This window comes from Rhinopithecus roxellana, chromosome 6 (genome assembly GCF_007565055.1).
Source record: "Rhinopithecus roxellana isolate Shanxi Qingling chromosome 6, ASM756505v1, whole genome shotgun sequence".
In the NCBI taxonomy this organism is placed as follows: Eukaryota; Metazoa; Chordata; class Mammalia; order Primates; family Cercopithecidae; genus Rhinopithecus; species Rhinopithecus roxellana.
Window position 1 is genome coordinate 99,963,925 of NC_044554.1, and position 10,351 is coordinate 99,974,275.

General features: G+C 49.5%; 1 pseudogene across 1 annotated transcript; it reads left to right on the plus strand.

The window, feature by feature from the left end:
- The first annotated feature begins 177 nt into the window (after window positions 1–177).
- Window positions 178–3,809, plus strand: LOC104668144 (annotated as a pseudogene). Its single transcript, XR_748776.2, has 9 exons — window positions 178–195; window positions 330–437; window positions 1,859–1,942; window positions 2,600–2,709; window positions 2,791–2,923; window positions 3,001–3,155; window positions 3,230–3,324; window positions 3,413–3,486; window positions 3,569–3,809. The product of XR_748776.2 is annotated as a U3 small nucleolar ribonucleoprotein protein IMP4-like (transcript).
- The last annotated feature ends 6,542 nt before the right edge of the window (window positions 3,810–10,351 follow it).

The window sequence follows — 10,351 nt, forward strand, 5'->3', positions numbered from 1 at the left end:
GAATGGCCAATCGCCTTGCCATGCCCCCTCCCCGCCCGCCCTATTCGCCATCTTAACACAGGGCATTCCCGACAGCTGCAGGCACCAGTGAAGCGTCTAAGGGACCATCTTGGTTGAGGGCGGAAGTGAGGACTGTGTCGCGCCAGAGGAACCCACAGATTCTCCTGGACCCACGTGGAAGCGGCGCTCAAGATGGTAGGAGAATGGTTGAGCTCCTGTTTCGGAGCTCCGGGACGCGTGAAGTGCTGGGGATGTGGCCCTGGGGCCTTGGAACCTCGGGGGCTCCGGGGCTCGGGAGCTAGGAGTGACTGGGCCCGCTGTTCCCACAGCTGCGCCGCGAGGCCCGCCTGCGCCGCGAGTACCTGTACCGCAAGGCCCGGGAGGAGGCGCAGCGCTCAGCCCAGGAGAGGAAGGAGGGCTGAGGCACGCGCTCGAAGGTACGGGGGTCGGCCCCGCGGACGTCTGCGCTGTAAACCCCCCGCACTTACTTCTGTTCTTTCACTTACAAGCTTCTTTCCAAATGCTTGCCGGCCGTTTTCCTTGCCCATTGGATTCTCCTGTTGGTTTTGAGTGTTCCTTCCAGTGTGACAGTGTTACTTACTTGTCGTTGACGTTGCAGTACCCGGGTTTTGCAGCTTGCCCGCTGTGTACAGTGTGTCAAGTTTGTCCCAAGTTTTAAAGACTTTACCTTGTCCTATAGACATTCTCTCTAGAGCAGTGGCTCACGCCTGTAATCCCAGCACTGTGGGAGGCCGAGGTGGGCGGATCATGAGGTCAGGAGTTCGAGACCAGCCTGACCAACATGGTGAAACCCCATCTGTACTAAAAATACAAAAATTAGCTGGTCCTGGTGGCACGCACCTGTAATCCCAGCTACTCAGGAGGCAGAGGCAGGAATCGCTTGAACCTGGGAGCAGAGGTTGCAGTGAGGCAAGAGCATGCCACTGCACTCCAGCCTGGGCAAAACAGCAAGACTCTGTCTCAAAAAAAGAAAACAAAGTTTCTCTAAAGACTATCTGGATAGCGCTGATGCTGCAGACTGCACTGCCCATCCTCCCTGCAAGAGTTCCTCTGAGCTCCGGGGAGAATAGTGGTGCCCGAGTGCGTGCCTGAAGCGCTGTGCTCTGCGGTGGGCAGCCTGTGGCCCAGGGCCTGCTGAAGCCATGCCCTTGAGGCACTGTGGGCATCACGACCAGCGGTTTTGCTGTCTTGAGAGCTTAAAGGTCTCTGGTCCACCTTCATACATACAGAACAGTCTATATTTCTTTTCAAAAGTAATTTTTAAAGTCGAGCACCATGGCTCACTCCTGTAATCCCAGCACTTTGGGAGGCTGACGGATCACTTGAAGTCAGGAATTCGAGACCAGCTTGGCCAACATGGTGAAACGCTGTCTCTACTGAAAATACAAAAATTAACCGAATGTAGTGGCGGGTGCCTGTAATCCCAGCTACTCTGCAGGCTGAGGCAGGAGAATCGCTTGAACCTGGGAGGCGGAGGTTGCAGTGAGCTGAGATCATGCCACTGCACTCCAGCCTGGGTGATGGGTTACACTCTTTCTCAAAAAAAAAAAAAAAAATCAATTTTTAGATTTCTGCCTGATTATAAAAGCAATACAATATGTTTAGATATTTTAGAAAGTCCTCAAGTCATGAGACTAAAGAAAATGAAGTCCTAGTAACCACTGTTTACGGGCTGGCCTGTAGAAAGTTTTGTCACCTCTATCCCTGCTGTATCCAAGCCCAGAAAGGACTGAGGTATTTTTATTTCAAGCGTGTACAGGCTTGTAAGCTGTGGTGTATTGGGTGAGCTGAGGGCTCCATGCTTGTGACCCACTCAGCCCCTCTCTCCTCTCTGCAGAAAACCGCCTGATTCCCACTGAGTTACGCCGAGAGGCTCTGGCCTTACAGGGGTCCCTGGAGTTTGATGATGCAGGAGGTGAAGGTAACTATACAAGGTAGCCCTCCCCAACACTGAGCTGGCTGGTCTCCCATCGCTCCTCAGACACACTGGGCACTGTCCCTTCAGAGGAAACTGCTCCTGGAACTGTCTCCTATGCCCTTGTCACTGCACAGATGGCATCGCACGGCTCTCCCTGAGTGTGCCCTGTCCCACTTACATGGCACACATGGGCCACTGACTCCGTGCCTTGCTTGTTAATTCCCTCCCCCACCGGAGTGCCTGCCAGGGCAAGATGGTGTCCCTCACACATCATTGGTGCCCATACATTTAATTCACTGTATTATTCAAGAAACAAGAAAGGAATTCCAAACATTATAGATATTTGTTTTGAGGGAAAGGAGTTTGTCACTGTTGGCCTTAGCAGAGTATGGACTTCGTTGTGTAATACAGTAGCTGCTAGCCTCATGTGATTAATATAGCTTAAGTGAACTACAATTAAACAAAAGATTCTGTTCCTCCGCCACATTTGTGCTCGGCAGCCAGAGTAGTTGGAGGCCGTGCTCTTGCCCGTTGTGCATGTGGAGTATTCCTGTTCTTGAAGGCTTTAGCAGACAGCGCCATCCTGGCGGTCTTGGCTGCCCCCAAGTTAGCATTTCATTCCCAAGATTGTCATGTTCTTGCCCCTCGTGCCCCTGACAGGTGTGACCAGCCACGTGGATGATGAATACTGACGGGCAGGAGTCGAGGATCCCAAGGTTATCATCACTACCTCCCGAGACCCCAGTTCCCGCCTCAAGATGTTTGCAAAGGTACTGGTGAGCAGGGAGTGACGGGGAGACGCCCAGGACACACAGCCCCATTCCTGACTGCACACTGCTATCCATGCCCAGGAGCTGAAGCTGGTGTTCCCAGGCGCCCAGCGAATGAACCGAGGTTGACATGAAGTGGGGGCACTGGTGCGAGCCTGCAAAGCCAACGGTGTCACCGATCTGCTGGTTGTTCATGAGCATCGGGGCACACCTGGTGAGGCTGGAGAGAGAGTCGGGGTGGGAGCCGTCTGAGGGCAGACGGGGTCTCTGACAGCCACCTTTCCCTGCCAGTGGGGCTCATCGTCAGCCACCTGCCCTTTGGCCCTACTGCCTACTTCACGCTGTGCAACGTGGTCATGCGGCATGACATCCCAGACCTGGGCACCATGTCGGAGGCCAAGCCCCACCTCATCACACATGGCTTCTCTTCCCGCCTGGGCAAGCAGGTGAGTCTGGGGGCCTTCAGGCTGGGGCTGCGGGCCAGGCCAGGCATTTGCCACTCTCTTTCCCTGTGCCCCAGATCTCTGACATCCTCCGATACCTATTTCCCGTGCCCAAAGATGACAGCCACCGGGTCATCACCTTCGCAAACCAGGACGACTACATATCATTCCGGTGGGTCCACAGGCCATGCCCCGGGAGAGCGTCCCCACCCTGTGTACCTCGTGCTGCTTGCCTTTGACCCACAGCTGTTCCCTCCCAGGCACCACGTGTACAAGAAGATAGACCACCGCAACGTGGAGCTCACTGAGGTCGGGCCCCGCTTTGAGCTGAAGCGTGAGTTTGAGGCTGAATCCCATGTCTGGGGTCGGGAGGTGAGGCTGGCAGTGCCAGGGCTGATGGCCATCCCTGCCTGCAGTGTACATGATCCGCCTGGGCACGCTGGAGCAGGAGGCCACAGCAGACGTGGAGTGGCGCTGGCACCCTTACACCAATACCGCACGCAAGAGGGTCTTCCTGAGCGCCGAGTGAGCCCACTCACCACTCAGTCAGGACGAGGACTTGGAACTCAGGATGGGGCTGTCACAGACAGGCCTGCCGAGCTGGGATGTGGAACTGTGGTGGGTGGAGAGGTCTGAATAAACCATCTGTGTCACGGCCCTGCCTGCCTCTGAGTGGTCAGGCCAGGTCTGCAGGGCAAAGTCCATCGGGGTCCCTTTGGGTGGGGACCTGACGGCTGTGGGACGTGCTTGGGCCTGGAGTCAGTGTGGGGGTTAACATGGTCAGATATTTGATGCTGACATCCCCTCAAGAGTCAGGGTCCTGTGAGCTCTTCAGCAGGTAGATGTGGGTAGCAGGGCCAGTTCGTGTCATGGGCAGCCCACCAACTTAACTCACTGAGTGGGAGCCGCCAGCGCAGAGGTGACAGGCCAAACCCGGTGCTCAGCGGCTGATTCCTCGTATGAGTGGCATCATGTGGTGTTTGTCCTGTGTCTGACTTATTTCTATTAACATAATGTCCTCCGGGTTCCTCCATGTTATTGCAAATAATAGGATTTTTTTGTAAAAAATATATATGCCACATTTTCTTACCAATCCATCCGCCAACAGACACTTAGACATTTTCATAGTTTGGCAGTTGTGGAAATGCTGCAGTAATCATGGGAGTACAGCTGTCTTTTCAAGATAATGATTTCATCTCCTTTTTATACGTATACCCAGAAGTGGGATTGCTGCATCAAATGCTGGTTATTTTTAACTTTTTGAGGAACCTCCAAACTGGTTTCCATAAAGGCTGTACTAATTTCCATTTCCACCAGCAGTTCACTAGGGTTCCCTTTTCTCCACATCCTTACCAACATTTTTTATCTTGTGTTTTTTAATAACAGCCATCCTAACAGGTATGAGGTGATCTCGCATTGCGGTTTTGATTTGCATTTCCCTAACGGTGATACTGAGCATTTTTGCATACACTAGGTCGTTTGTTCTTTGTTGTTGACATGAGTCCCTTGTATAATTTGGATACTGCTGTGGCCTGAGTGTTTGTGTCCCCCAGAAATTCATATAGTGAAATCTCATCCCTATGGTCAACAGTTTAGGGAAGCGATTAGGTCATGAGGACTCTGCCCTCGTGCTCTTATAAAAGATGGCCGCGGGAGCTCTTTTGCCCCTCCTGCCATGTGAGGACACAGCTAGAAGCTTCCTCTGGTGAGGAAGACCCCCTCACCAGACACCGAATCTGCTGGAGCCACCATCTTGGACTTCCCAGCCTCCAGAGCTGCGAGAAATAAATGTCTGTTGTTTAAGCTACCCAGTCTGTGGTATTTTGTTATAACAGCCCAAATTGAGACAGATAGTAACCCTTTATCAGATACATGGTTTGCAAATAGTTTTCCCCATTGTGTAGATGCAGCCATCGAGAAGCTCCTCAGGATAGACATTAAATACAAAGAAGCATGGTGTGAACCACCATGTGTAATATGCTGTCAGTGTGCAAAAGGCAGGGAGGGCCCTGCACTTATGTGTTATGTGCGGCAACATCCCCAGAAGGCTGGACGCCTTGCTGGAGCACTGGGCACCCCGGGAGGAGGGAGGTTCTTTACCGTAATGTTAGTGGGTGAACATTTTACCCACTTCTTGACCACGGAGACCTGCCCTCTGAGTTCTCTGCCCATTTTTCTTTGGGGTGCAGGTGGACACTTGGAAGACATCCTCATGATAGAAAAGCATACAGAAGGCCTGGTGCAGTGGCTCACACCTGTAATCCCAGCACTTTGGGAGGTCAAGGCAGGAGGCTCGCTTGAAGCCAGGAGTTTGAGACCAGCCTGGGCAATATAGGGAGAGCTCATCTCTACAAAACATTTTTAAAAACACACACAAGTGCACATGGTGAAAAGTAAACCATCATCCTCCTTCCACCCCAAACAATCCATCCCTACTCTCCAGAGATCATCGGTATTGACTTTTTAAAGAAGCTGGACTGGTATTTTTTATTCATGGTATCCATAAATTTGTTGACTGTTAGTTATATTTTAACCTGAAAGGGATCATGTGCATGCCACTCTGAAGCTTGCATCTTACTCTTTAATGACAACTGGATGCCACAGGGTGCCAAGGCTGTCTAGTACACATGAATCTGCCTCCTTCCTTGTGGCTACATTGTTGGGTGGCTTCCTGTTTTTATCCCCACAAATACTGCTTCAAGAGCATCATTGAACATACTTCTGTGCATATTTATGTAAGTGTATCTGATGAATACGTTCCTATCCAGGAATTCTGCCTTTAAAATGATAGAGGCCGGGTGTGGTGGCTCACACCTGTAATCCCAGCACTTCGGGAGGCTGAGGCGGGTGGATCACCTGAGGTCAGGAGTTCAAGACCAGCCAGGCCAACATGGTGAAACACCATCTCTACTAAAAATACAAAAAATTGGCTGGGCATGGTGGTGTGTGCCTGTAATCCCAGCTACTCAGAAGGCTGAGGCAGGAGAATCACTTGAACCTGGGAGATAGAGGTTGCAGTGAGGCAAGAGCACACCACTGCACTCCAGCCTGTGCAACAAGAGCAAGACTCTGTCTCAATAAAAAGAAAAAACTAAAATAAAATGATAGTAGAGGTTCTGTCTCTCCACAGGCACCATCACAAGATGTGAGCAGCTGCCCCCCAGGTCAGCCCTGGGCATCATGTGAGGTTTTAACCTCTGTCAAGCACTAGGTGCAAAATGTTTTCCCCCAATTGCATTTGCGTTTCTTTAGTTACTCTGGAGGTTGTGCCTCTTTTCAAATACTTACTGGCTGTGTGTGTATATATTTCTATGACCGATCTGCTCTCCTTATAGATGCAATTGTTCACCTCTAGATTGATTGTTTTAAATCTTGTTAGTTGTGGAAAATTTGAAATACACAAGGGCAGAGAAGATGGTATAGTGAGTTGCTGAGCTGGTTTTGATGTGAGCCAGTCTTCATAGCCCACCCACTCCCTGTATCCAGTCCACCAGTTTATTTTGAAGTAGATCTCAGACATCACAGCATTTCATCCATATGCATTTCCATGTATATCGCTAAAAGGTAAGGACTCAATAACAACCAAAAAAATTACATTTAAAATTATCAATGATTATTCCTTCATATCACCAGATATCCAGTTAATGTTCAGCTTGCCTTGATGAGAGTGTGTTAGTTTCAACTAAGATTGACATCAGGTCCATTCATTGCAAATGATGGACAAGTCTCAAGTCTGTTTTTAAAAACAGCTTTATTGAGATAGTCAACATATTACACAATTCACAGCGCAGGCTGAACTCTCAGCCTTGTGCGCCCGTCCCTGTGCATCAATGAGTTTTTAAAAATTGTGTTCACAGGGCTGTGTAACCATCACCACAATCTAATTTTAGAACATTTTTTCTACCCCCCTGCCCCGCCCCGGAGAGAAACCCCATACCCATTAGCTGTCACTCCAGTCCCCTCCCTCCCACCAGGTCCCCAGCCCCTCTGGCAACCACTAATCTACTTTTGGCCAGATTCTGCTGAGACATTACAACAAGAATTTCTTTTTTTTTTTTTTTTTTTTTTTGATACAGATTCTCGATCTGTCACCCAGACTGAAGTTCAGTGGAGCAATCTCCACTCACTGATAGCTCTGCCTCCCGGGTTCACGCCTTTCTTCTGTCTCAGCCTCCCGAGTAGCTGGGACTACAGGTGCCTGCCACTGTGCCAGGGTAATTTTTTGTATTTTTAGTAGAGATGGGGTTTCACTGTGTTAGCCAGGATGGTCTCAATCTCTTGATCTCATGATCTGCCTGCCTCAGCCTCCCAAACTGCTGGGATTACAGGTGTAAGCCACTGCACCTGGCCTTAGAACAGGATTTCTTTTTTTAAATAAATACTTTTGGTCTCTATAGATTTGCCATTTCTGAACATTTCATGTAAATGGAATAATGTCTTTTCTGACTGGCTTCTTCCCCTTAGAATAATGTTTTCTAAGCTTATTCACAGTAACTCATGTCAGCACTTCATTTCTTTTCATTGCCAAATAATATTCCATGTATGTCCCTATACGTGGGGCATTATTATATGCCACATTTGATCCATCAGTTGATGAAATTTAGGTTGTTTCCCACATTTGGGCCACTGTGAACAGTGCTGCTATGAGCATTTGTGTGTTAAGTCCTGAGTCTCTATAAGATTGTCTGTTTCTTTGCAGTTTACTCAATTAGGAAACTGGTTTGTCTTAATAGACCTTTCACGGTCTGGATGTTGCTGATCTCAACACCGTAGCGTCATTTAACATTTTGTGTGCCGTTGTGTTTCCTCTGAATTAGTATTGAGATCTAGAGGCTCAATCCGACATACGTTCAAATTTTTTTTAGCAGGAATACTTGATGGGGGTGTTATGTTCTTTCAGGAGTCGCAGTGCCTGCCTGGGAGTTGTTTTTCTGATGTCAGTAGGCAGCATTATTGCTTAACTCCATTAATTGATTAGGGGTTCAAACTTGGTGCCTAGTTCTCAAGAAATTAATATGGGAGCTTTTTGCATTATAGTTTCAAATTCATTAAAATGGTGTGTGGAAGTACTTAGGATATATTTTTTTCTTTTTTTGAGATAGTCTCGTTCTGTCACCCAGGCTGGAGTGCAGTGGCCTCCACTGCAGTGGAGTGCAGTGGCTCACTGCAAGCTCTGCTTCTGGGGTTCAAGCAATTCTCCTGCCTCAGCCTCCTGAGTAGCTGGGACTACAGGCGCCGCCACCACGCCCGGCTAATTTTTTTGTATTTTTAGTAGAGATGAGGTTTCACTGTGTTAGCCAGGATGGTCTTGACCTCCTGACCTCGTGATCCACCTGCCTCGGCTTCCCAAAGTGCTAGGATTACAGGCGTGAGCCACCATGCCTGGCCTACTTAGTGTATTTTAACTAGCTACCTTATTAAATTTTCTTGTAAGTCCTTACAGTTTTTCATAAGAGTTTCTAAAATTTTGTAGCTGATTATGCTATATGCCAATTAGCATTTCTGATGGGCCCCTCCCTCCTTTCTCCTTGCCACCCTGCATTGCCTAGGACTTCAGAACACCCTGGTCAGCAGCAGCAGTGAGGAATCCTTCCAGAGGTGTTTACACTCACCCAATCATGGATGCACACTCATGTCTCTCTGGGGTTACAATTGATGGGCAGACAGCCACACACACGGATCCATGCATCCCTTTGGCTGTCCTGGGAACTACACTCAGCTGTGATCCATGGGCTGTGCAATCAGGGCCCGCAGATGGCCCTTATCTGTGCAGGACCCTGGCAGGCATTTGCTGACAATATCGTGGCCATTTGGTCTTTTCTAAATAAAGCACCGCATACAGAGGAAGTGTGCTGAGACTGGGCTAGCATTAGGTATAGAACCTGCAGGCCGAGGAGGCAGCAGCCTGACCCGGCCTGTCAGTCGTGGAAGTCCCACAGGGCTACCAGAGTTGCTGTTAGAGCACTTGTCTGCCTGAGTTTATTTCCTCCAGGGGCACATCAGGGGCCTGCTCTGGGCAATGCAGATGCCCAGGCTCTGCCCTGGAGAAGTGGGGGAAAGTTGTTATGAGCATTTTAAAGATGGGGAAGAGGGCTTTCCCCTCTATTCCCAGTGGTTTCCCCTCCTTTCTGAAGCAGAATTGCAGGACAGCTCCTGAGGGCAGCAATCAGCCTCCACAAAGAGCTGGGGCTTCTGGGGTTTGGTCTAGCGCTGAGAAGGGGAAGGGTGGCTTTCTCTTTGGCCTGTTTCCCCTGCACTGAGCTGCTGACCCTTTCCCAGGGAGGGACCAGGAGGAATCTTTGATTCGGAACACTGAAGCCTGGCACACCTGAGGGGAGTTAATGGAGACAGGAACAAAGGCTCTCCCAGGGGACTTACAGCTCTCAGGCATCAGACAGCAGGGGGCACGGCCATGGCTTCCTCTGGCACTGAAGAGGGGTGCCTTTTTCCTGTTTGCTAAATGCCAGACTTGTGGATGGACCAACAGGACAGCTCGACCAGCTTGGAGGTTTTTAACAGAATGAAACAATGGGAAAATGTTTTCAAATTTCTACCCCCCCCCTTCTGCTTTTGTTTTAACAAAAACAAAAAGGAGGTGGGTGTGGCAGTCTCAGAAAAGGAAACTAGCAGTGTAATAATAATATTAATAGCACCAAGTGTATACTGCAAGCCAAGTGCTGTTCTATCTAAATGCTTTATATACAATGATTTCCTTAAATTCTCACAATAAAGCAACAAGAAGAGACACAGTCCTACAGAAGAGGAAACTGAGACACAGAAATTAAATGACTTGCCCAAGGTCATACTGAGAAAGTCATGGTGCCAGAATTCTGACTCAAACATTTTGGTTCCAGTCTTCTGCCTTTTTTAAACTAAGCAAAAAAGGAAGCTGGGGAAGAACTGTACCCTGGAGATGCCAGCAGTCTCCAAGGAGCCCCCCGTAAATGTCCAGGAGGAACGGATGTCTGCCAGCAGTCTCCAAGGAGCTCCCCGTAAACGTCCCGGAGGAAGGGATGTCTGCCAGCAGTCTCCACTGTAGTTTCTCTTTTCCCCTTTGCAGCCTCAGAGCAGGCTGAACTCACAGCCTTGTGCACCTGTCCCTGTGCATCTTTCTCTCGGCTCTGTTGAGCGACCCATCTGGCCACACTGACTGGTGGGCAGGTGACAGACTGGCACATAGCACGTGGGCTTTGGCATGC